The sequence below is a fragment of the Grus americana genome, chromosome 2 (genome assembly GCF_028858705.1).
Source record: "Grus americana isolate bGruAme1 chromosome 2, bGruAme1.mat, whole genome shotgun sequence".
NCBI classification, from domain to species: domain Eukaryota; kingdom Metazoa; phylum Chordata; class Aves; order Gruiformes; family Gruidae; genus Grus; species Grus americana.
The window spans coordinates 133,270,781-133,296,619 of record NC_072853.1 but is presented as its reverse complement, the minus strand read 5'-3'; the positions used below and the strand labels follow the sequence as shown (position 1 = coordinate 133,296,619).

At 40.2% G+C, this 25,839-nt stretch overlaps 1 protein-coding gene across 3 annotated transcripts in view; it reads right to left on the bottom strand.

The window, feature by feature from the left end:
- OSBPL3 (oxysterol binding protein like 3) overlaps positions 1-24,047 on the bottom strand; it is a 92,522-nt gene extending 68,475 nt beyond the window's left edge. For 2 of the 3 annotated variants that reach the window (XM_054816793.1, XM_054816794.1), the window contains exons 1-2: positions 23,849-24,035; positions 5,069-5,194 (exon numbers count right to left, since the gene is read on the bottom strand). The gene's annotated coding sequence lies outside the window, so the exon portion shown is untranslated. Of the gene's footprint in view, positions 1-5,068; positions 5,195-18,376; positions 18,430-18,847; positions 18,906-23,848 lie in introns of all 3 variants that reach the window. The other variant, XM_054816792.1, reaches the window with a different exon arrangement.
- Between the last annotated feature and the right edge of the window lie 1,792 nt (positions 24,048-25,839).

Genomic DNA, 25,839 nt, shown 5'->3' with positions numbered 1-25,839 from the left:
CATCCTCCAACAATACAGCAGCAGAGCCCAGATCTCCTCCAGGAAATATGGAGGCACAGAAGTCACCTGGACAGAAAGGAAGGCCAGCAAAACTTACAGTAAAATATGCTGCTGCATTGAAAACTTCTTAAAACTTTCTAAAATAATTTTATACTGTATTGCTCTGATGCTCACTATTGCACCTGCAAGTTACCAGCCAGCATGTTTTACTCCCTACCAGATGAGACCTTGCCTGGTTTTCTACCAGAATCTAGTGTTCTTTCAATGTAATTTCAGCTGATGGGGAAAATATATTTTCCTTCTCAAAAGTTCTTGCTATGGTTTTGCAACTAAAAAGCATGTGTCTCCATAGTAGACATTGTCTTTCATAAGTATATGCCACACGCATAAAGTTTAAAAAGCTTATTAAACAAATACTGCAAACATGTTAAACAGAAATGTATTTATGAAAGTGTATTAATCACTACTGATAATTATCCTTGGTCAGGTTTGACCGTTTTTCATCCCTCATATATGCTTTGATAAGATGTGTAACAGAAAAAAAAAATCTACAGATTACATGCCTGGACTAACACGTGAGGATAAAAGATTAAAACATATTACTACAGAAGCACACTGGTTGTGAACTTTACACAGATAGATTTAAAAAAAAAAAGTTATATGGTTAACATTTTACTCAGTCTTTAAAGCAATATTTACTTCTTGAAAAGTACCTACCTTAATAATCATAATATTTTTCTGTGTAGTTGAGGAAGCTTCTTCAAACCTAAAGGAACAATGCAATTTTCATTTCTTCTTCAAATATCTATTGCTACAAGAACCTACCTTATGAATTAAAATGAGGATATAACCTTTTTCCAAAAGCAAATGGGAGTATAAGGCATTTAAACTAGGAGTCAGAGAATGAGCATAGGAGTCACTAGAAACCAAAAAACATACCTCATTCACAATTACACATGCCAGGATCAGGGATTTAATTCCACAGCCTCACTGCCATACTACTAAAGGAGTCCACCAACAGCTGCAGCCTTCTCCTGCCCTCTCATGCAATCAGCTTGCATGCAAAACCTTTGCTATTGCACAACTGGAAAGCAAGGGGCCCTGAAGCTATACAACAGTTGCTCTTCATAAATAAATTTCTAAGGCCACCCTTGAAATGTGACAAATCTTGTGCCTTCTGATGTATCTGAAGCATTATTTTTATTTTTCACCTGGTGGATAAATAAGCAACTTATCAGAGTATACATAAGCAAAACCAAGAAAGAGTTACCCAGTCTTTCTAAAAAAAGATAAGGCTGATGGAAACACATGTTCAAACGTGTACTGAAAGACAGAGATGGTATCTTAGAGCTACTCTTAAGATGAAGGGCAAGTTTTCATGGCTTCTCCAGGCACAAAACCGATTTACATCAAAGGACTGACTGAGTTCACGACCTCCAGATGAAAAGCCCGTGCTTCTGCTCAGTAGGAGCACGATGAAAACATTTTCTGTGGTAAGAATTCGGACTATCTGTATCACTTTCTGGAAGCAAAATACAGAATTTCACTTTGTAAAATCCTTCTTGTGATGCCAGGAAGAAGGCAATTTGTTCCTGTTGCTAAAATGCAAAGTGACCAACCTGATTGTCTCTGGAACGATGAGACACACAGCAGTTGCTACTTTTCTCTGCACATAAGCATAAGGAATCAAAACTTTGAAGAACAGGAGACAAGATTCACGATCTTCTCTTATAAGTTACTTTGGCTATGCTAATTACTTATTTCAAGCATAAGTTCATAGTCTCTCCCAAGGCAGGAAGCAGTAACTATTAAAAAGATGTGAATTTTCATGTCTGAAACCTACTGTGTGCCTACTGCAAGGGGAAGCGTCTGTGGCCTTGACACCACAGGATCAAGGAGCTCACAACCTTTTCACACCATTTTAAGCCCAACATGAGCCTGATATGTTTGGCATTAACAAGTGACAACTTGCCCTAAAAGATGCATTTAAGCTATGACTGGTTTACAATGCTCTATTAATGAAACCCTGCCTGTACATTTGATCCACCCTTTTCATAATTTCACAAACATTTGATTTCTACCGACGCAAATTCTAAAAATGACTTTATTCTGTAATCATACTAAATCAGCAGTCCAGTTGTTTCAAACAGTTGCACTGTCTAATCAGGTATTATATGTTGAAGACCAAAGCACCTATGACTAAAACTAAAAATTACAGATCATGCTCTTACTAGTTAAAGGTATCCTGCTTCTTCATCCCTCCTTTCCATAGATGCCATCCATGATGCTCAGATGTACAGTTTTAGTCTTAAACAATAACACAAAATTGACTTGTTTCAATAGCAACTAGTAAGGCAGTAAATTAACAAATATCCTTTTTCTCCCCCTCTCCACTCTTTTTCTGCAGGAATACCTACCTGTGCTACTATCCATTGAACAAGTTTGGGCTAGTATTCATAACTAAATTCACAAGAAACACTTTGGAATTAATCTGAGAGAAGTAGCTTAAATTCATAGACATGAGCTCGTGCACAAAGAAGAGCTAGGGTTGTGCACATTGGTTACTTTTGCATTTACAGGTATACACACACTATGATTTTACCTCATTTTCCTTCGAAGGAAGGACTAAATGACATATTTTAGCACAGAATTTAGTTCTATACAAAGAGCTTCTCATAAGACAGTTAGTAAAGAGCCAACAGACAATGTTGAGCTGCCAATATTCAGCTTACAATGTAAAATGAAATACCTTTCACAAGATTTACTATGTCAGTGGTCCAAGTGAGAGAAAAACAAAAATCAATGTACATAATATTTGTACTGAAGAACTAAGTTTGGAATTTTAGGTTGGAAAAACTGAGAGAAAAACAAAGGAATACACAGGAGTTCCATGAAGTTTCTTAAATAAAATTTGAGGATTGAGGATCACTTCCTTCACTGTATTTTCTGACATTCAAGAGAGTAGTAAAGAATTCCTCTAAAGGCTCAGTAACATGGAAACCGCTTCTATAACAGCCATAGATTCAGTTTTCAACTTTGTAAAAATGAATTTAAAATAACTTTAAGGTGAATTCACTTCAAGCGCCAAGTACTGTTTCCTTCCTTTTTCAAAGACATAGAGCTATTCAGTGAAATTACAGCATGTGTTAATATGAGATTTAATATATCTCCAAAAAAGGGCATTACAAATTAACGCATTCCAAGAACATATGCCAACAGTACTACGTCAGTACAAAACCAAAAATATTATTGTTAACATAAATGCTAGTTCTCACTGCAGCCTTCTGCTACAGCTGTTAGGAGAGCAATGAAAAATTCCCTTTTTGTAACTGTTCAAGCTCTGTTAGTTTTGTATCCCTGTAGATCTACCACCCTTCCTTTTAGGAACTATCAAAATCGTCTTTCACTGTAGAACATTCTTGCACTGGAAAGATTAGGATAAGCAGAGTGAGGTTTTGCCCTGACTTTTTCATAGGTTCCCTGCATGAGTCCATGTTAAGTCATAAACATACCTGTTCCACAGGAACCCTCTGTAAATAAAATAACCACATGTTGCACACTGGGGTGGGGCAGGTCTATATTGATTTCTGTCAAGTACACTGAAACATTTTGAAAGTCATTAGACAATCATGAAACATTGCTTTACTATTTAAACATAAAACTTTCCAACATAATCAGCTAACTATTTTGTAATAGTATTTGATAAACGTTGCTGTCTACATGGGTAAAAGGATTCTATAGCAAATGGGCACCTCCCAGAGAGAGCCCATTGTAGCAGTGTGGCAGTACCTACCAACACAAAGTAGAAGTATTTTCTACTCCTTGCTCTCCTCCCTTGAATCTTTTTCAGCTTCTAATTTATAGAAGCTGAGAACACACATGGATGTTAACATGCTTGACAGCAGCCACATCTAGCAAAGATTCAACCCTTGTGCCTGCTACATACTTCAGTTTTCATGACTCATCTCCAGCTTTCCAGAGGAAAGTCAGTCCTACTGGGCAATATACAGCTAGCAATACCTTTTACATGTTCACAATAGAAACTGTGAGAAATTTAGCCTAAAAGAATTCACCAAGCTTAAAGCAGTGACTAAGCCTACACAAACACAGATATAAGTATAATGGGAAATTAGGGCAGAAGACCAGTGCTATATTCTGCTTTCCAGGTAAAAGATCCACATAAGCCTGTTAATACTCATTTCAAAACATTAGTTTATGTATAATCGCAGGACTGTAAGAACTGCACAGTTCAGAAAATCCAGCCTTCCACAACTGCAAGCAAAAATGTAATTTATATGCTTAAGACCTACAACAACCTACCTGTCCTATGTGCTCTATAATACTAATTTAAAGGTAATAGGTTAAAAAGGCCAAGAATATATTTAAAAAAAAAAAAGTTAAAATGCAGCACAAGCAGCTAGCCAGGAAGCTCAAGTGCATTATCAACGTCCCTACCCTAAAGGAGAAATTGTTAAGTGTTCAGGATCTACCATGAGTACATTTACATGCTATCAAAGGAGGTAAAACACCACAGGTGCCATAACTGGCAATATAACTTTCCTCCTAGTGATAAATCTCACAATTAGTGAGCACTCTGGCAAAAACCACACCCACCAGCAATACCAGAAGTTTTTTTAGTATCACTGGTAACATAATTGCAACTTTGCCAAAGTCCTATCTTTGGCTGCAGTCCATAGAGAGCATTTCTGAATGAGACACAAACCACAAAGACTCCAATGGCACAATGGGTGAGAGGGTCCCTTCCTGATCTGGAAGGTGACCAGTGGAAACCCCAAAGCCTAAGATTAAAGGGAACCCAAACACAGTACAACCCAACAAATGGTATTTTTTCTAGTTCCCTCAAAAGTAACACAATTACCCTCATCTCAGCAGAATATAAGCTTACATTAGCACAGCTTCAGGATTACCTATTCCATTTCCTTGCTACATCCTTCAATTCTGTCTAGAAGAATGTCCCCTCTAGGCTGAAACTGGCTCCACATCAATTTAACACCTGCTTTCCTATAGGGAGGGCAGCAAATCCATGACATAAGGAAGACTGACTTACAGTGAGTGGGTGGTCCCTCAGTGCCAACTATGGAGAATACAAATCTCCTCCTCTTTTACAGCAGTGAAAATCTGAGCAATTCCATTAGGCAAGATGTGGCAAGCTCACACGAGTCTGGTGTTGGACCTGAAAAACAAACAAAAAATAAGACGAGAAATAAAACTTCCTGCTGCATTGTCCTTTCATACCTGGGAAGCACAAGGGAGGTAAGGAGTACAATATATGAATATCTGGAAAAATTTCTAGCTTGTTTTTTGTGTGTTTCCCCCCCCAAAATATTTCCCTAAAATATAGCATGTACAGCTATATCTTCCTGTCCTGAAAGATACGTATTAGAAGTTCAGGTTAGCAACATACTCCTATATAAATAGCAACTAAGTTTTAGTCTACTAACTGAGCAATGAATTTTGTAACAGAAATCTTTCTTGCCCCAAGGATCTAGAATTCTGCTCAAGTGTGTAACTCTACTGAGGGCGTAGGGAACCCATTCAAACATCTTGTCAGTACAAAAAAAAAACGAAAGAAGAATCCTGCACAGAAAGAGATGCCAGGGGCACTACCCTGACAAACTCGTATCAGTCATCAACTGTTGCTTTGAAGCAACCAACATGCCGTTTTGACATTTAGGCAAATGCACTTTTTCTGAAGACAATCCAATGTTACAGTTTTGTCAGCCTACATGACTTCTCTGTAAAATATGAACACTACCAAGCAGAGATGGCTTATGACAAAGTTAAATGTGCTCAGTTTCAGACAAAAAGGATAAATAGTTTAGCCTCTGCATTCATAGACTGTATGGTTCTTCATTCCAATTATTAGATTTGAATTTCTGTTGCACCTGGTCAGTTCCCATATCAGCTTGATGATAATCTTTCTAAAAGTCTGTAATCAACACCAGAGGAACCAGTACCTGTGTACCATGTATCATTTACAATTTATAAGAACTAACACCTCATTAAGCTTCCTCTGGTGCTCTGAGGCTTTCCTGATCTTTTTTCCAGATAAATATGAGAAACAGAGAATTCCTCAAATTATTTGTACCTTACCTCCAAAACTGTTATCCACTGTTATAATTTAACTTTTTTTCTTAGCTATATTTACTACACACTGTCAATAGACCACACAGCTTCGTTTCAGTAATGGAACTAAATTCTTCTACATTTCTTGAATTACTGACATTACTGCCCTTATTTAGTATTATTCTTAAAATGTTAGCATATTTTCCAAGGAAAAAGGAAATCCTCTTCCCTGTTTTCAACTCACTGAGTTTTAAGCAATAATTTTGCCTTCTCTTGTCAGTTGTCTACATTTAATAACTCTTAATTTCATGTTTACACTCAATTCCTTGCTGCTTCTATTCGTTACATTCCTGAAAATGCCACCGCCCCCAGCTGGCTTGGAGTCTAAACATCTAAGATCTAATTTTAGCATTAGATTTTTTTAATGTATGAACTTGTATATTTTTAATAATAATCCAAATATTAAGGGTGGAAGTTTTTAAAACTAAAACAAGAAAGAACACTTGATGTGTTAACTTTGATATTTTATATTAATCTAAGGTTCTTTCAATTTGTGCTGCCTTTTGAGATGAGAGACCTAAAATAGCTATTAATGTAAGAGCCTATTGACATTTTTAGCTTGTAGGAGCGTGCAGTGGGCAGACACAGTTAAAATAATAACATATTTCAGTGGTGAACCAGCTTTACAATTTTATTACTCAGACTTTCCCAAATCTATGGCTGGCGTTTTTCCCAGTAGCTCAGAAATTAAGCTGTTCTACATTTAAAATTTCCAACTAATCATACACCAAAAACTTCTCATGGTTAAGGCAACAAAAATCACCTTATGATAAGCCTTTGAAAAAATAAATAAAAATACCTAGCTTTGAAAAATAGTGCCTTTAATTCTTTGTGTTATTTAGATGAATAATGTAAGAGGAATAGGAAAAAAAATCTGATATAGGTTAGAGACAATTATATTAGTTATCAGGAGTATATTACATATCACATTGAAATAGCAGTGACCCTAGAGGGACCCCAAAGGAAAGTAACAGATACAAGGGAACACAACCTAAACACTCTCCCTCACTAGGCACATTAGGCCATCAGCAGTTCTGTACTAACTTCCAAAATACATGATGGCTTTAAAAAAATAAGTTAAAAAAATCACTATCCCAAAATTAAGAAAAATAATTGAGCTTTTCAACATAGCCCACAAGGTCAGACCTTATACAGCAACGCCACAGATTGCGGGACAGGAAAGGGGAGTTTCCATTTCCACCATTTCAATCTCAAAGCCTTTATTTAGCTAAGAGTTGCCCAAAACAATATCCAGAATTTTCCACTTTATTGTGCAGCCCCCTGTGTAAGAATTTGGCCTTGTCTTCACAACTACAGAATTCATGAACTCCATGCCATCCAGAACAAGCCAAATGCAGGGGCCTTCACCTTCACCCACGAACAAACAGAAAAATTCTAGAGCCTGATACATTGGAATAGAAGGATAAATTGAACAATAAACATGTCCCTCAGTGGGTGACTACAGCTAATGTGAGCATCATAGAGGGATGCTCATTTGATGCAGAACAGAGAAAATTAATTATTTGGTACCCAAGGAAAAAAAAAAAAGAATGAACATGCATTAATTGACCTTTTAACAACTCTACAACAATTCATTAAGCTGTTTTGTACTGTATTAGTCCCAAAGAAGCTACACATTTTTAAGTATTTCTGGAAAAGCCTACCAGGAGTGTAACAAAGACCTAATCTATCAATAGAGTGTAATTTGGTGTAAATCTGCAGCATGCAGAACTGGACCCTTGGAGAGGAACCAGCCAATTCTCTCCCTTCTCAAAGTTAACCGTTTATTTCTGCTGCGAGTCCTACTAAAATCAGTAGCAACATGACTGCAGAGTGGGAAATGAATCCAGTTAATAACCAAACAGGAAAAAGGCCAGATATTTAGCTACACTGCTGAACCAATTCATTGCATGAACATGCCGCCAGTGTACCAGAGATGAAAAGAACAAATCAGGCAGCTGCAGACAGGAGGGTAGAGCAGAACTACCCTTTTTGGAAGCACCACAGGATTATGATGGTTTACACTGAAAATGGAACAGTAGGAAGAAAGCGATGGAAGAGTAAGAAAGCAAGCAACTTGCCCGAAACAACCTGCAACAGCCATGACTTCTAAAATTCAGAGTTTAACGAATGTGCACAAAAGCTGCCAGTAATGCCAAGTCTAACTGAAACCAAACATTAAAAATCTTATAGCTTGCATGATGGATAAGCTAGTTACAAGTGTCATTATATAGTGCTAGCTTTAATTGCTCTAAGCTAAGTATAGCTTTCAGAATTTAATAGCTCCCCCTCAGCTTTTCTGTCTTTCAAGGACAGAAAAATCTTCCCGTTCGAAAAAAGCACACAGGCACCACAGTTGTACGTTACCACAGAGAAGCAGGAAGCAAACCATTAAGATGATTAAGTTAGAGTCTCCAGTTAGAGTCACAAGATAAATTGCTTTCCTATTCCACCACTCTGGTTCCAGTTACAGCGAGCGGGTGACAGAAGCATGCATACCTGCTCCTTTGCAAGCTAAGCCATTTTGTTTCTTTATTAGCGAACTGTACTGAATCTTGCTCACCCCATGTTTCCAGTCAAGATGTTGCCTTTACCAGCAAGCTGCCTGGTACCCACATGCTTCTTCCTGTGCCACCTAGCTAGGCACCGCAGGGTAGGAAGAGGAAGAGAGAGTCTCCTGCACACCCATGCAGCCTGACCCTTCCCTGCAGCATTGCGGTGGCATGACATATATATCAGGATCCAAAATCTGCTATGGCAGCACCCTGATAAAGGCAAGAAACAAGTTCTCTCTTCTGTCTTCTTATAGCAAATGAGGAATTTTAAAAAAATTAATGAAGAGTTCTATGTGGCAGGCTTCAGTTTCCCTCTCCAAGCTGATAAAGGGTTTCAAGGCAGAAAATCTGGCTGACAGCTAGAAATGCATTCTACAGATTCAACATTTCTGTTCACCTTCATTTTAGAGGTCAGTACATAATTGAAGAGCCTGCAATTTTTCTACAATTCAGGGAATTCGGGGGAAAAAAAAAAGCCACTGCTGCAATGGCAGTCTTTCTACTTTCCCTCAGGCCATGACTACAAACCCCCTTCTCTCCATCCCCAAATCATCACCTGGCTTTTGCCCTCTACTTATTTTCTCTCTAGTTTCATCCATCCTCTTCTCTTTACTGAGCTGAATTCTTATTTTTTATTAAGAGATCTGGTCGTCTTCATCCATCTTTGCTGAAAGAGGAAAAGAATAATGCTACTTATGGAAAAGAAAGTATTGATCAGACTGTATGAATTACTGAATGTCACATTAGAGCTGAAGAGATGGGCCAAAGACTCCAGGTTTGCCCATGTTACAGAGCTGTGCATGCACTGTAGGAGTGCCAGCTGGAGGTCTGCCAGGAAGTAGCTACTACACCAAATAAGACCAAAGGTAGTATGCCACAGCTTTTCCTGTCCCATGACCTACCATTTCTGAGGTGCAGACCAGGCTGCATAAAACAGGTTAAAGGAACTATGTATATTTGTTGCTTAAGTGAGATTTGAAAATGAGCCTCCTGACATGCACTGTTCTGTACTGGAACATCCATGCTGCACTGCTAGCTGAGCTGCCACAGAACAGAAAGGCTCCCTACCGTCAGTGCAGCCCTAGACAGACGTCATCTATCCACTTCTGATAAAGCACAAAATCACAATGCTCATTGCCATTAAGACTTTTCCTTCTGAAGTAACAGACCAAAACGTGGATAAATAGCATCAAAACCCGGGATGAATACTGGAAGCACTTTGTATACTAGATCTGTCACTCTTTCAGAAGAATGCTTTAAAACTCTGCCCATCAAAACAGCCTATTTAATACAGATAAACATTTAAAAAACCCACACAAAACACGTACACAACATTATGCATCTGCTACAGATAAATGTAATCTTAATGCTACATGTTAACTGTTGTGAACTGGAGCTGAGTGACCTAGAACTCTGCAGGGCTTTTCCTAGTTCAGCTGTTCCGCTCTCGGGCAGGGCAGAGCAGCCTGCCAGGTGTGGCTGCACAAGTCTGGAGCACCAAACAACCTCTCACACTTGCCCCACATATAAAACCATCATGTAAGGTGCAGTGAGTAGAGACATACCATATGTGGCCTTTTAAGAAATTAGTAGAAACACTACACAAGCAGAAGGATGGAAGAACAGTGGAGATCAGCCAAAGTAACCATGATATCAGTCTGGGACAGTAAGCACGCAGCTACGTGACTGTCCACTAAATCTGGATCTGGGGATTAGCAGGAGAGAAAAGATACCAGAAAAAGGTGATTTGTTTTCTTGCCACCAGAAATACCGGACAGATTTCACTCTCCTCTCCAAAATTAGAACACCTACGTAAGTATAACCCCTTCTTCTTTTCCTGTTAGTGTCACATGTATACGCAGAGACACACACACAAAAAAAGCATCATCAGTCTCAGGTCAGGACTGTTGAGGCCTGAACGTTTACAAAACTTTCACAGAAGCATTAGTTAAAAAGCAATTATGTTAAAACAACAAGATTCATCAGAATAAATATATACCACCCTCCAGAAGCTGCAACCTATTCACAGTAAGTTTATTCAGAGATTATGATGCCTACAAATTCCAGAATCTATTTATTTACTAGATGCTTTTTTCTACATCTGTTGACCTGCAAAATTGCCTCAGCTGTATCAATAGCTGCTGAAAAATTCTGGCAACAGCTACTACTACTACTACGTCTGTGACTTTGTAGGGAAAGAAAACTATATATAAATGTTTTCTGTTAAATATATATATTCACTTAAATGTAGCTTAAGATTTTTTTTATTGTTTTGATGTAGATAAAGTCACATATAAGTGAGTGCTTTCACAATCTGATCAAATGGTTCACATATATTGGCCCTTCCCCTTCCTCCTTGCACTTTACGTATTTCCCTGCTGATCTGAAGCTATATTCTTTCTTGGTGTTCAAGGTTACTTAAGTTACAGTCAAAGAACAGAGGGGGGTGCAGAATCAAAAGATTATTTATATGGCAGGACTTCAAACAATTGATCCAGCTATATCTCAAGGGATTTTATAAAGAGGTATTAAAATAATGAGAGAGAGAAATGGGTGAAACACTGGAGTATTCAGTGTCTCATTCAGGAGACAAGGACATTGAGCGTCTAGGACATGGTGACACACCCAAGAAAGGATTTACAGATGAAAGGGAGAAGTGAAAGTTGTTGGGCACCCACGCAATCTCCATATCTAACCTCACTATACTAGCAAAAGAAAATGAGGATGTGGCCAAGAAGGACGCTTATCTCTGATCATTTGATAAAGGACTAAAAGTCCACAGATGAGAACAGGGGTCAGGCAGACAAGTAATCTGCCCTAGTAAACAGGCATGACCAGATAAAACATTTTGAAGTATTTGTGAAAAGAAAAAAAAAAAAAAAAAAAAAAGGAAAAAGAAAAAAAACGGGCCTATACTACAAAACTGATGAACTTGAATTAGGTACTAAATACAAGGCTAGATATCACAGGGACAATGGAGTCTTATTGGCTACAACACACATCGAAATGTACACACTATTAAGAAATACCAGTAGTGGTAGGGCTGGTACATATCTACGCCACTTAAAACTGTGATAGATTAAAAAAAAACAAAACAAAACATACAACAAACCAGAAAAACCCACAACACAAAACCACCACTGCAAAAGAACGAACAGAATCCTTCTGGGTCCAAAAAAAGTACTTTCAAAAAAAAAAAAAAAAAAAAGGACAGTCCTGCTCAGAGCGCTGGGAGTCTGCAGTAGATTCCAAGAAACCAGCCTTGGTACAGATTTTAATTTATTAGAATGAAAAATATCACGGTGAATTTGGCATTACAGATGATTAACATGTCAGAATCAAGTAAGTAATAAGCAAAAGGAACCAGTTTAAGTAGTCAGGTAGACTGAGGAATTCACACTCTGAAAATGCAGAACAGCTGCTTCATTAAATGTGCAGAAATGAATCTGGAAATTCCTCATGGGATGCAGTGTGCAGCAGACAACGTGCAAGATGAAATAAGCTTAACTAGATAAATAGCTTGCCTACCCCTCCCAAAAAGCCAGGGAAGGAGTTGATTAAAGTAGTTGTACACCATACGTTAGAGTACAGAAACAAAGTTAAAACTTTTAAAAAAATTATTTAAAAGCTATTAAAAACAAAGTTCTTCAACAACACATCAAAACTAAGTGAAGTACTAAACTGGTAGTGAAAATTTCTTGGTAAAGAAACAAAGACAGGATGTCTACTATGACACAAGCCTGGACATTATCACAACCAGCGTGGAATCAAAGTAACAGCTTCCTGAGCATGAGTTGAAAAAAAACAGATGATACTGCTACAGACTGCTGAAAGGCAGATTAAATTGTACATATAGTTGCAAATAAAACTTTCATGCATTCTGAAGTTATTGTACCTACTTCATCTCTAGCCAATATAAACATTTAAAAAATGTAAACTGTGCTTTTTAAGCATACAAAAAAACAGATATTCTATGACAGCAGAAGAGCAAACAGAATACCTGTCATTAAGATTGGAGGTGAGGGGAGAAAATGGAAAATAAATCAGCCCTACTACAATCAGTAACATGCAAGATTTCAGATTAAGTCAAAGAGTCAGAAGGAAATGGTATCAGATTTTTTTTTTTCAAATTAAAAATACAAGGGAAATCTGTAGATCTCATGTGGACCTGATAACAACTGCATAAAAAAATTAATAAAGCTGTCAATGATCTTATTTAGTAAAATAACTGATATACCACTTACCAACATTACTATTGCTGATTTAACCTGTGCTGCAAACTGACCTTGCCTTAATGCTTTAAAGTTTCCATTAATAAAAATAAATTACTTCAGCTTTACTCACTTATATGTATTTCTTTTGTGAACAAAGGTTTGTTGTTTATTTTTAAGGTATATTAATTTCAAAAAGTGGCAGGTCAAGGAAACCGTACTTTTTAGAATCTGTGTTTAGGCTACCAGACATACGAGATTCTACTACATCAGTTCTGACAATTAAATTGTTGATATTTTCTTCTTGATTTGGTGTCATTACTCTGCATGCTCATACCTTTCCGAAGATGATGACTGCACTTTCCAGAGTTCTGGGACTCAGATACACAGAAACAAGCATTTCAGAATCTCATTGCAAGGAGGAATTAAGGGATCAGACCAGTTTTCTTCAATTCCCTTCTTCAACAAAGCCAATCCAAGCACAAGTCTAGCCAATCTATGCCTTGTGATTTTTGTTTGCACTCCTCCTACATCCCACAAAACATTCTTCCATGCAAATGTTTCGGTGGCATTGACAGACTGGGCAAAAAAGTTGTATTTACTTTACACTTGTATTTACTCAGAACAGCCCCATTAATCTCGAGGACCAAAAAGAACCACAGGGAAGTAAAAAAAGCAGTTTTGTCAACCAGAATAAGAAGTGAGAGTTACGTACACTAATATATATAAAAATCTGTTTCCCAGCCCTTTATCCCTTGTTCCCTTACAAAATACCATCCTTCCTCTCAGCTATAAGTAAATTAGGCTAGGCTAATATAGAAGATATGATTTTATTGATAAAGTAATGCACAACTGATGCACAGCCTACACCTTCTCTCAGGTAACCCATTGTGAAGTGGATCAAGTGGCAATGCACTTGCAGACTGTTAAGCAATTAAGAATGAAAATCCCCCAAGAACTCAAGTTCTGCAAGACATGAGTGCTGGGAGAGAGGCAATAGTGAGAAAGGCATTACATCTTCCCAATATTCAAGGGACAAACTTTTTTTTTTTGTTTAGAACATAAAATTCACTGAACAGCAAGCAAAGATGATCCTTTTGCAGAAGGGCTCTGCACAATGAACTACTATTAAATAGTTTAATTTGGGAAAAGCAGAAGCAAACAACTCATCCTGCACTGAATAGAGGGTGTGTTTATGCTAACTATGCATTCTAGTCATATTAAAGTAAATAATGCAAGCTCATTTGGCAAGGAACATTTGGTAGTTCAATGTGAACTGTCATTGTGTCTGGATTATCAAGACTGAAATGGCATCCACAGTTAGGAAAATGTGGATGTTTTCAAATGCTGAGCCATGCCTCAGAAACCAAGATTTCCTAAGCCTATTCAAGTAGGAAGCATTCACCACCACAGACAAGTCCCACAAACATTTCCCAAAGTGAAAAACACTCAGTCACTTGATGATACTGAGATACGGCCACCATTCTACCACTGAATTACTTTGAAATTAAGGAAGCCTCTTGTTTAAAAATAAAGAGATGGCTGACAATACAGTTAGAAATAAATGGGAAGTTGCATCTTCCCTTCTCAGCTTATCAAACTAATCAACTAGGACTAAAAGGAGATTATTAAATCTTGCCTGATGAAAACAATGACCTTGTATGCATTTAAAAATACTCAATGGTGTCCCATTACTTGAAATTTAATCTTCTAAAATGTAAGATTATCACCCGTAAGGGATCTTCAGTAGACTAGCAGTTGCATGCATATATAATGGCAGAAGAAAGTGACCTTAAGTGTTCCTGCAATAAGGAAAAAAAGTATTTTACAAGTCACCCTCCTCAAGTACTCCATTTTGTGAAAGCCTGACAAGACAACTGTCCTGGACTGTCCTGGTTTCAGCTGAGAGGGTTGATTTTCTTCATAGTAGCTAATGTGGGGTTATGTTTTGGATTTGTGCTGGAGACAGCATTGATAATATTGTTCTATGGACCTATTGTTGAGCAGTGCTTACACAGGGCCAAGGCCTTTTCTGCTTCTCACACCGCCTTGCCAGCGGGATGGCTGGGGGTACACAAGAAGTTGGGAGGAGACACAGACAGGACAGGTGACCCAAACTGACCAAAGGGATATTCCATACCATATGACGTCATGCTCAGTTTATAAGGAGCTTGGGGGAAGAGGAAGAAGCGGTGTTCAGAGTGATGGCATTTGTCTTCCCAAGTAACCGTTATGCATGATGGAGCCCTGCTCTCCTGGAGATGGCTGAACACCTGCCTGCCCACGGGAAGTGGTGAATGAATTCCTTGCTTTGCTTGTGCGTGCAGCTTTTGTTTTACCTATTAAACTGTCTTTATCTCAACCCACAAGTTTTCTCACTTTAACTTTTCCAGTTCTCTCCCCCATCCTGATGGGTGGAGTGAGTGAGCGGTGGAGTGAGTGAGCGGTTGCGTGGTGCTCAGCTGCCAGCTGGGGTAAAACCATGACAACAACTTTTTTGTTGTTGTTCCTTCTACTAAAACAAACAAACAAACCAACCCCAAACAAACAATAAGTCTCATATGCCAAAGTGACATCCTGGCAATGGGTCTGCTGTTGATTTTCAATTAGAAGTGTTGATACTGCTGAACTTCAAAGAGTACAGTACAATATAGTATTATACATAGGAAAATAAGCTGTGAAATGAAGTGTGTGTGTGGAGAGAGCCTACAATTCAGCTATCCTGTGGAAAATTCTAACATCTTATCTCCAAATCTGAAACGAAATTCCATATTTATTCAGTGAATTGCATGAAAAAAGTCTATTTCAGCAGTACATTTAAATTGTTATTCTAAGAAACAGGATGTTAAAAAGCTTGTTTCAACAAAACAAACTGGACATCAGCTAAAAGGCAAGAACTTTATTCACAACAGCAGTTCCCTACCTCAGAAAGTTCTCCTTTCTCAAAAATTTGAGATTCTCTAAGAACCAGGAAATATTGAATAAGTGAGCCTTAGTTTTATAAGGTTATCATAATATTGAGTGCTTCTGGTTTTAATACCTTGCAGATTACATAGGTGCATTTGATGGACAGTAACAAATCTGCTAATTAACTCTGTGTATTATTTTTTAAACAGGAAAGAATGAATGGATTTATACTTCCTGAATTTCAGCAGCTGTGGCACTAGTGTAAGAGCTTTGGATCATTACTTCCTAACAAGGTCACTCAATAAAAAAATATCAGTACCATTCAGTTAAGGAAAACAAGAATCAATCATAATACTTTGGTCCAATATTTTGCTCAACACCCAAACTTTAAATGTCATTTCCCTTTAGATCTGTTTTTTGGATGGAAGGTTAAGAGTAACATGAGCAAAACAGCCCCTCATGCCCAGCCCAAGAATCTAAACCCAGCTGGATGCCTGCTCAGCCTAGCAGTGGTACAGATACCACAGCCGTAGGCAAATGAGGGTCCATGATACATCTTAGCTGTCCATCATTTTATTTAGTAAATAGTATTTGTTGATGCTAGTAAGGGTAAGCCTACTGAACTAACTTCTTTAAAAACAGTAGCTTTCTTGCCAAGACCTGACAAAGTCCTGTAGGCTAACACCTAAATTCTTTTCCTTCCATTGTTTGACCTTAATCAGAAAACAAACAAGAAATATCAACACTTCTTTCCTAATGTGGTTGTTACTAGAGCTCAATAACAGGACTAGATTCAGCCTAGATTCTCCTCTCTTCATACACAAATTCCTTGTTATTTGACCTTGCTATCAGCAAATTAGCAAACCCCATTAGTTCTAGTTCTCTTCTATTTCTAGAAGTCAAATTCTGTCAGACAGCACCAATCCTCCGTAAGAAGCCTGTTCCAACAATGGCTGCACCTTGCTGTATGAAAGATGACCTGTTTCCCAATCACAAGGTTGCTTATTGACTCGAAAAAGAACACAAGGACTTTTGGCTTTTCCAAAATAATTTCTAGATCTAACAGAGCTTGAAGAGCAGACTTGCAGTAGACTAAGCTTCAAAATACATTTGTAGAATTATCACAGACCAGCTGAGGTTGGAAGGTACCTTTGGAAGTCATCTGGTCCATCCTCCCTGCTCAAGCATGGCCACCTGGAACTGGTTGCCCAGGCCCATGTCCAGACAGTTTTTAAACATCCCAAGGATGAAGACTCCACGACATCTCTAGGCAACTTGTGCCAGTGCTTGGTCACACAGTGGGAAAAAAAAAAAAAATTCCTCATTTTCAGAGGGAATCTACTGCATTTCAGTCTGTGCCCATTGCCTCTGGTCCTGTCCTGCTACATATCTAAACAAGTGGCAAAACCATTATCAGAATGTTATCTTTTAAGGAAACTAAACATGGCTATTCCGGGTGATACTACTAACCCCATTTAACAGTAACAGCAAGTAAGATGCAGTTCTGAGAATCTTCCAGGACATCACAGCACCAGGGTAGACCACAGAGCCTTATTAATCACTCTTACCAGCAAAAAAGAAGTTAGGGAGAAATCTTATCTTCAAGCATAATCTTAATAACACCTCTTGCTTTTTTTGTTTGTTTGTTTTTGTTCCATCATCACTTATTTAAAAAGCAAATACCTGCAACCTTTTAGCAATAATGCCAGCTCCAAATAGCCTGATGCATACTAGGTGGCCTGCTTCTTTTGAGGTGGTGAAATCATTGCTAAAAAATGGACTAGTAAGTTCTTAGATCATCTGCTACCTAAATGGCTGTGTAGTTCCCAAGAGAGAGGTCACGTGCCACTGAGCTGCACAGAGGCAGATGCATCCAATTGTGGGGAGGAAACCCCACACAGTTACCAAATTATAGAAAGGTATCTCTCAGCAAGTACCAGCCTGCCTGCCTTTGGCAAACAGCAAGGTATCAGGCAGTCAACCTGTGAAAGCCACCACAAACTCCTATCACAGTCATCTCGAACTAGCAAAGACTCAGCAGCCCACATCCTTTGGAGTTAGCTTCATCGGCTCCCTAGTATGCAGACAGTAATCACTAACATTTCTTAGGGATCACCATTGCTACTGATGATTTATACTTCGTTATTGTAAAGTGCTCAAGCAGTATCACAGAAGGTTAACAGACACTCACTGTTTCTTTTTTTAAGGTATATGAGACAGTCAGTGACTAAACATTCATAGTGAAACTTCCTCCCTCCCTACATTGTAAGCTGCACTTAAATTCACAGTTTAAGCTTTGTCTAGGGGATCTCTGTACCCATAGTTGTCACAAGCAGGGGATATAGAAAGAAATGATAGAACCATCCGCTTTCCTTCAGAACACAGTATTTTATAAGACTATTAAACAAGCTTCTTTTCTAGCAATATGGTTGCAGCTGGCATAGTCCCAGGTTCCAGTATGAGCAAGACATGTTCTGCATTGTGTTCAGGGGAGACGCTGCTATTATGCCTCGCAGCCTGAGGCAGTGGCAGAACCCTTTTGGCAATAAAACTTACCAAGGCTGGTTTCAAAGCCATCTGTTGCCACTGCAGACAGGTCAGCAAAAGTTCTGTAAAAATGAGAATTGTGTATTTCACTTGGGGAACTAAAGAGTATGAAGAAACTCTCTCTGTCCCTCTTCAAGGCTCTTTTTCTAGACATACTGACAAAACAATTATCTTGCAGAAGAGGGAGACATTACAACAATTTTTTTTAAATGTGACTTGTTGGCAAGATGGAAGAAAGTAATGCCAGAGACCTATATCCTACTCTGCTCATGTAAAAACTTGAAGGGCAGGCCTTAACCTTCTGTAACAAGCAGAATTAACAGTGACACAGACGGGCTTGTGCACCGAGAAGGATAAAGTCTCCTGCACACACAGTTCTGTTGGTGATTGACAAGCTGTTCAGAAATCATCTCTTCTGTGGTTTCAACTACTCTCTGGGCAGAAAGAAGTAAACATGTAAGGCAAATGGAATATACCCACACAGTAGTTCTTTATCGGAACCATTAAGACCAGGAGCTTCATTCACCTTCACCAGCAACTACATGAAAAAGGAATAAACTAAAATCAGAACAGCAACAATGCATATGCTGTGACTAGGAAAAGCCTTCAGAATCACAAGAAAAAGTAGCGTAAGTTTGATCAGAGAGAGGTGACCTAGAAGTGACCTAAGTGATCACCCCAACAGATAAGAGGCGACACTTGTGATGATACTGCAAAGAGTCTATTATTACGAACAGTAATAACAGAATTGGCAGAAATTAAGATGAGGAAAGAGTACAACTACATTCAGCCAGGGAAACATTTCAGACTTCTACCCTAAAAACATTCATCAGAGGATATACCAAATGGCTAGAAAGCCCAATGCTCCAGGTTTTTCTAAAGGCAACAAAAAGTCATTACTGAAATCCAACATCAAAATGTAACAGGTATCATTATGGTAAACACAGAATAGCTACAAACACTGGTACAAGCAAGGATTAGTTTCTCACCTTTCCTATTTTGTATTGTTACCATCTTCATTCTAAGAACAGAAGTTAAATACAAGTGCTGCATGACAACTGCAGCACCACATACCATCACGTTTTTCCTGTGACCTTTTTTTAGGTTTCAGCTCCACCAACATGTAGGCAGAATCTGAAGCTACCACTAAAAAAAGCTGCTATTATGGAAACATGAATCAAAATAAAAATCTCCTTAATTCCCAATTCATGCATTACATTGGAAGGCAGAAGAAAGGGAGATTCGTTTGCATACCCATGTTAACATAAGTGCCAAAGAAAATGTCCAGAAGGAAATAATTAAGTGTTGACATGGCAGCAGCAGTGTTTGCCAACCTAAATATGATTCAGCCATCAAACCTCCACAACTTAAAGACTAAAGAGGGAATCTTCGGTACAAGTACTTGTAATTTAACAACTGGACTTGAAGGTGAGAAATCTAAAAACACAGATATATATATACACCTCTTGATCAGACAAGGAACACAGAGCTTGGCTAATATGCTATTCAATGACTGTAAAGGAAGGATTTTTCAAATTCAGTCTTAACTGTCACAAAATTGAAAAGCAACGCAGAGAGGCACATAAAGAATTGTATCTGCAGCCTTCCTTCTGTGACTTACCAGATGCTATTAGGCAGCTGCTGCTTTTATGTCAGGCTGTCTTACAGCCAGATATACAATTAGTAAGTTGGAGATACCTCCAAGAGCTGGAAACTCATAGCAATTCTCAATGCACTACTTCAACTTAGGGCTGAGAGGTCAGTGAAAATCAGTTCTCACTCTTATTTCTCCCTCCTGTTGCACATAACAGGGATTCCTGTCAAGTCATGCTTATCAGTACTTATTTTCCACAGAAAAAGATTCGAGAGCCATGTCTAGAATAGCCATCATCCAAAGATTGCGAATCATTAGCAAACAGGCATTGCAAAAAATTACTTAGCACATTCCACATCAAAAGCAGCTCAGCTCTATTTCTTTATTTTCGTGGTTAGCATCACAGAGCACCCAGACACCAAAATAGGATTAAGCAGTGCCGTGCTTACTGCTACACACTTACACACGTGACTTCTACCCTAAGGAGCTTGCACTGAGTCAGTGCTGCTCTGGCACACCAGACAGGCAGGACAATAGAGGCTGAGCACTAGGCTGAACTGACCAAATGCCTCTCTCAGTCTCAGCCAGCACTTCTTAGAGGGCTCACTGCTTTTTACTAACAAGGCAGGTATCAGAATTGCCATTGATTTTTTTTTTTTTTTAATAACTCTGATCATTTAACAGTTCTCAGTTGTGACACTTGAATACAAAAAAAAATCAGAAAGAATTTGGGCAAGTTTTCTGTTTTCTTCCTCCACTACTGAGGCTGTCCTCAAGCTTTTTTTTTTTTTTTTTCCCAAAAATGTTTCAAGCAACTTGCAACAATGTGCCATGAGTTTCATATTGACAGAACTCTAACACCACGACTCAAACACTGTATCAACTCATGTCATAACTTCATATGTAATAGAACCTGCTATTTCTGAACATATGCGCTATGTGAAAGTCACGAGCAGCTTCGAGAACTTTGCATGAGCAACAAGCTAAAACAGATTGAAAGGAGAAGGAGTTATGGATATCCTGCCTCCCAGGATCAGGCCCACAGCTGTGCTTTTCTTAGCTATTATTGTTCCAACTTTACCTAGATTGTCATATTCATTAGCATCAACACACACATCATTCAGCCCTGAAGGCAGACAGCAAACTTCACTCTAGGGTAATTAGAAATAAACATCAAGGAGATGTATTTTATGTTAGCAGAATAAGGACAAGTATCCACAACAATGTTACATACGCAAAATCTCCTTGTCCTTCAGATAAATGAGAAACCAAAGCAATGAAACATGTATTTTGAGACACAATATTCAAAGATTTATGTACTTGTACCACAAGTGACAGCTGCAGGAGACTAAAAACGTTTGTCCCCCAAAATATACTGCTTGAACACAACCATGAATGCAGAAGACAGACATCAAAATCCAGCATCTCAAAGAGCAGAGCTGCGTAAATTTAGTAACAGAAACACATTAGTCCCAGTCTGGAGAGCTGTTTGTCAGATCTCACAATATCTGCATCCTATTATCTGAAACTTGATACAGGAAAAGGCAATTAGATTCTCCTAGAAGTTTCCTTGGCTACCTTAGAAGTGGCGTATTACAGTATCTATCCCCTAGCCTTTTACCAGCAAAACTTTGCGCCTTTGGCAAGTCAAATCTTAACATAACTGAAATTAATTGAGATTAACTTCAATAAGATCAAAATATGCTGGTATAGATACTATGCTTCTTCCAACATGTAAAATACCTCATAACTGCACAGTCACATATTCATTCTGCTGCCTTGTTCATCACTGCATTTTTTTAAATGCACGTTACAGCAAATCAAATTTAAGCCGAATATATATCAGCAATTTATATATTAATTACCTTTTCCATAGGAAGGCTTTTCTCAATTTGTAGCTAAGAGCACTGTTTGTAGTTTTACGATTAGAAACCAGGACTGCCAGAATAATGTCCTGTTTCCACTCTACTTTCTAAACAGCATGTGACAAGACCTACAGAACGCAACAAATGAAGGAAAGGCTGTTAGACTGACATGCATCTGTTTATAGTAATGCAGCTTGAATTAGATCCAATTCTTTATGATGGCAAACACACAGCTACTAAAAACACCCAAATAAGGTTTTGTATAAAATACAGTGTACTTACATTTGCAAAACCAAATGAGGTAGCCACACACACAGTGTTGCAATAAGCAGACTCCAGCTGAGTCTCACCATCATTTCCTGTCCATGGTGAACATGCTAGTAATTTCAGCCCAACCACAACTGTTCAGTGCACACAAATGCATACTCATACATAGACAGCATCTCTAATCCCTAAAACTCCCCTCCCACCTTTCCTGCATGCAAACCCAGATATTATACAAAATGATAAGGGAGGACATAAATGGGCCTAACACAGTGCGCAGGGAATGGGATGTCAGAGTAAAGGAAAAGAGAATAAAAAATTGTGAATGCTATTGCTTTGAAACTGGACTAGGAGCCACATTGGAAAATATTTTGCTTAATCTATTGGGAGTACAAACTAGGGAGTATTACTTAAAGGTGGTTTTTTTTAAAAACAAACAAACAAAAAACCCAAACCAAAACCCAAAACATTTTGAATAATAAAAACAAAGTTTATGGAAATTAAAACTGTTGTTATCTGTAGCTGTACAGAAAATGTCCGTGAAAACACTTGCTTTAAATACCCAAACCGGACTTACAAGCTCTGCTGAAATTAAGTAGAGTGAAACATTCTGAACTCTATGATTAATCAATGAAAGTCAAGGGATGAAGCAACAACCAACTGTTCCCTGCGTCCATTCTCAGGAAAGAAGAGAAGGAAAAAACACTGTTACCATCATTAGAGGCCTAGGACAAAAATGTAAGGCAGACAAGTTACCTTACAAGGAAGAAGTGAATTTATTAAATGCCCTTTTCTCTAGCCATTCCAGATATCCTCCTAGTAAAAATAAATCAGCAAGTGTCAATGAAGACTACTTCACTCTCAGTGAACTGTACCAGTTTCCAAGTAATGGAGTATTTAAATGCTCATATTGCCTGATTTGTCCTCAAATGGAAATTAAATCAACCTGGAAACTGAAGTGGCTAGATTTAATTAACCTATTTTCTTGAAGATATGAGCAAGAATAAGGAAAAAAAAAATAGCAGCGGCATATTTTATTTTACACGAGCACAGAGAACCACAGATTTGGCCGAGAGTGACAGCTTTGCAAACACGCCCAAGACTTCCGAAGTTACATTTACCAGCCAGCCGGCTGCCAGCTCGATTCCCCAGAGCACGCAGCAAGCGGGGAGAGCTGCCCCTGCCCACCCCCTCCGGGAAAGCCACCGCTCCGCCCGGGAGGCTGCGCTTGGGAAGCAGCTGCCCGGTGCATCAGTTAATCTGGAATTCGCTCCGTCTCGGTGCTACACCGGGAGTTAAGTATGTGAAGAGCAGCCTTCACTCAGCAACACCCTGCCGAAGCAGGGAAAGGTGTTTAAGTTGGCGGCCGCTCCGGAGCGGCCCCCACAGGGCTGTAACAGCGCGGCCGGAGACCCCGAGGGCCCGCAGGAGGTGACAGCGTGGGTTCGGCGGGGCAGGCGGGAGCAGCCGCCCTCCCACCCGCGCCCCGGCCAGCGGCCCTCGGGGCTCTCGCTGCGAGCCGGGCGAGAAAGGTGCCTTTTGTGTGGTGAAAAGCCACTTTTCTCTCGTGCCGAGTTCGCAGGAGGCCACCGTTCCCCCGGCCCGCCCCGCGCACCACCGGCACGCCGTGGCGCCTCAGACAGGGGGGCCGCAATCAACGCCCGTCCGCCCGGGGTCTACGCCCCGCCACACCGCCCACGTCCCTACGGCGCGGCGGGGAAGCGGCCCCGCGGCCGCCAGCCCCGCCCGGACACCCACCTGAGCTCCTCACCTGCCGCCAACCGAGCTACCGGGCGCCCCCGCCATGGCCCCCGGGCAGCAGCAGCCAGCAGGAAGGAGAGAAGGAAGAAGGAATCGGGCGGGAGCAACAACCACAACCATAAAGAGCCGCTCTACCTGCGCGGGTCCCGACGGGGAAGGTGGGAGCGCGCAGAGCGGTACCTCTGCTCGCTTCTGCTTCTGGGGAACGTCCACGAGAGGGACCGGGGGCGGGATAGTCGCGTTCGATTGGCAGCTGCGCTAGCCAACGGGAAGCACCCGCTCACTCCCCCCCCCCCCCGTGCTGAGTAGGCGTTACTCCCGCCCACCCTCCTTCCTCGGCCGTTGGGGCGGGGGAAGGGGGTGTTTCCATGACGTCACGGGCGGCGCCCGGCGGACAGGTGCGGAGCAGTCCCTGAGGGGACGCGGGGACAGAGCCGCGGGGGGACAGGAGCCCCGGGCTAAGCCGGCGTTGAGCCTGCGCTGCCGGCCTTAAGCAGCTGGGGCGGGCCAGGCTGCGGGCAGAGCACGGCACGGCACTGCACGGGGTGCTCGGGGGAGGGGGCGAGGTGCGGAGCTGATGCCGCACCGGCCCTGCGGGAGCCTCGGCGCCGGGGGAGCGATGGTTCCCTCAGCCGCGCCCTCGGGGCGAAGTGTGGGAGGGCGCCGACAGGGAGGGCTTGTCGGGGGGGGTCGCCGCACTTCCAAGGACCTGAGGAGATCAAAGGGCCGCCCGGCCTTGCCCGCCGCCTCGGGAAGGGTTCCTTCGGTGGGAGAGAAACACCCCTCCTCCGCTTTCCCCCGCCCGGCATCCTAAAATTAGCGTGTTCCTCTGAGTCTTATTTAAAAAGAAACAACTTGAATGACTAATTAGATCCAAGCCGTTAGAAGCGCTCTGGACTGCTTCCACGAACCCTTTAATGTGAGCACTAAATCTTTCCAAAATTATTACCGCTTGCGAGGATGTAGACGGGATGTGACCTGGCACACAATTCACACAGTTTTTACTTACAAAGTGTGATTTAATCCACGCTTAGGAGAAGGGGAAGGGGGTGCGAAGAACCACCCTGATTTCCCTGCTCAGCCTTGTGTGCTCAAAACTGATCAGCTGCTTTTCAATTTCATTCAGAACTCAGTGCTTTTCTCAACTGGAATGATTATAGGAAACAGAAACCCTTTTCTTCATTTATACCATTCATACTGCGTTAGAAAAGGGCAGAAGCACTTGGAAAAGCAAGCTCAAGTGGCATCCAAAAGGTAGGGAGAGTATTCATGAATAGGAACTTGTGGTAGCATAACCCGGGAGTAGAGTAATACCTCACACTTTGAATGAAAACATTTGTTATAAGGGTGTGAGAGAGACCACAGCATATCAGATTTTTTAAGAACAGTATCTGGCAGAGAGTTCCCAAACCATAAACACCAAAGCAACCCAAACACCTTGAATGCCATTTTCAGAGCTGGCCTGCCTGTGACTAGAGCAGAGAGGGCTTCTGTTACCTGATGATCGCTTAAGGAGATGATGCCTCCACAATGAAAACTCAAGCAATGATGTTTCGGTCAGCGTCAAGCAACAAAGTCAATGAAAAGCAAGAGAAGCAGTTTTAGTTTTGATTATATTGTTTAACATAGCTTCAAGTTGCTGCTGTGGGAATTTGGGTATTGCCAGAGAGCATTTATCAGCTTGTAAACAACTGGAATTTAAAAACAGCATACAGCAATTCCTTAGGTTTCAGATTTCATAGAAGTTTTTTATAAATACAGGTTTTAGGACAAAATTAACACTGTCCTTTTAAAGACCACAATTTTTGGACTAAAGGCACTATATAGCCTGCAGCACCATATAGGAAACAGTATGTTTCCTATACATGCATGGCCTGTTCCAGCTCCCACTGAAACCAAACTTCATCCACCTCTTGATTTAGAAAGGAACTGGGTGGCTCTCTGAGGATGTACAGTCCCCAGGCTCTGCAACAAAAAGTAAATGAACA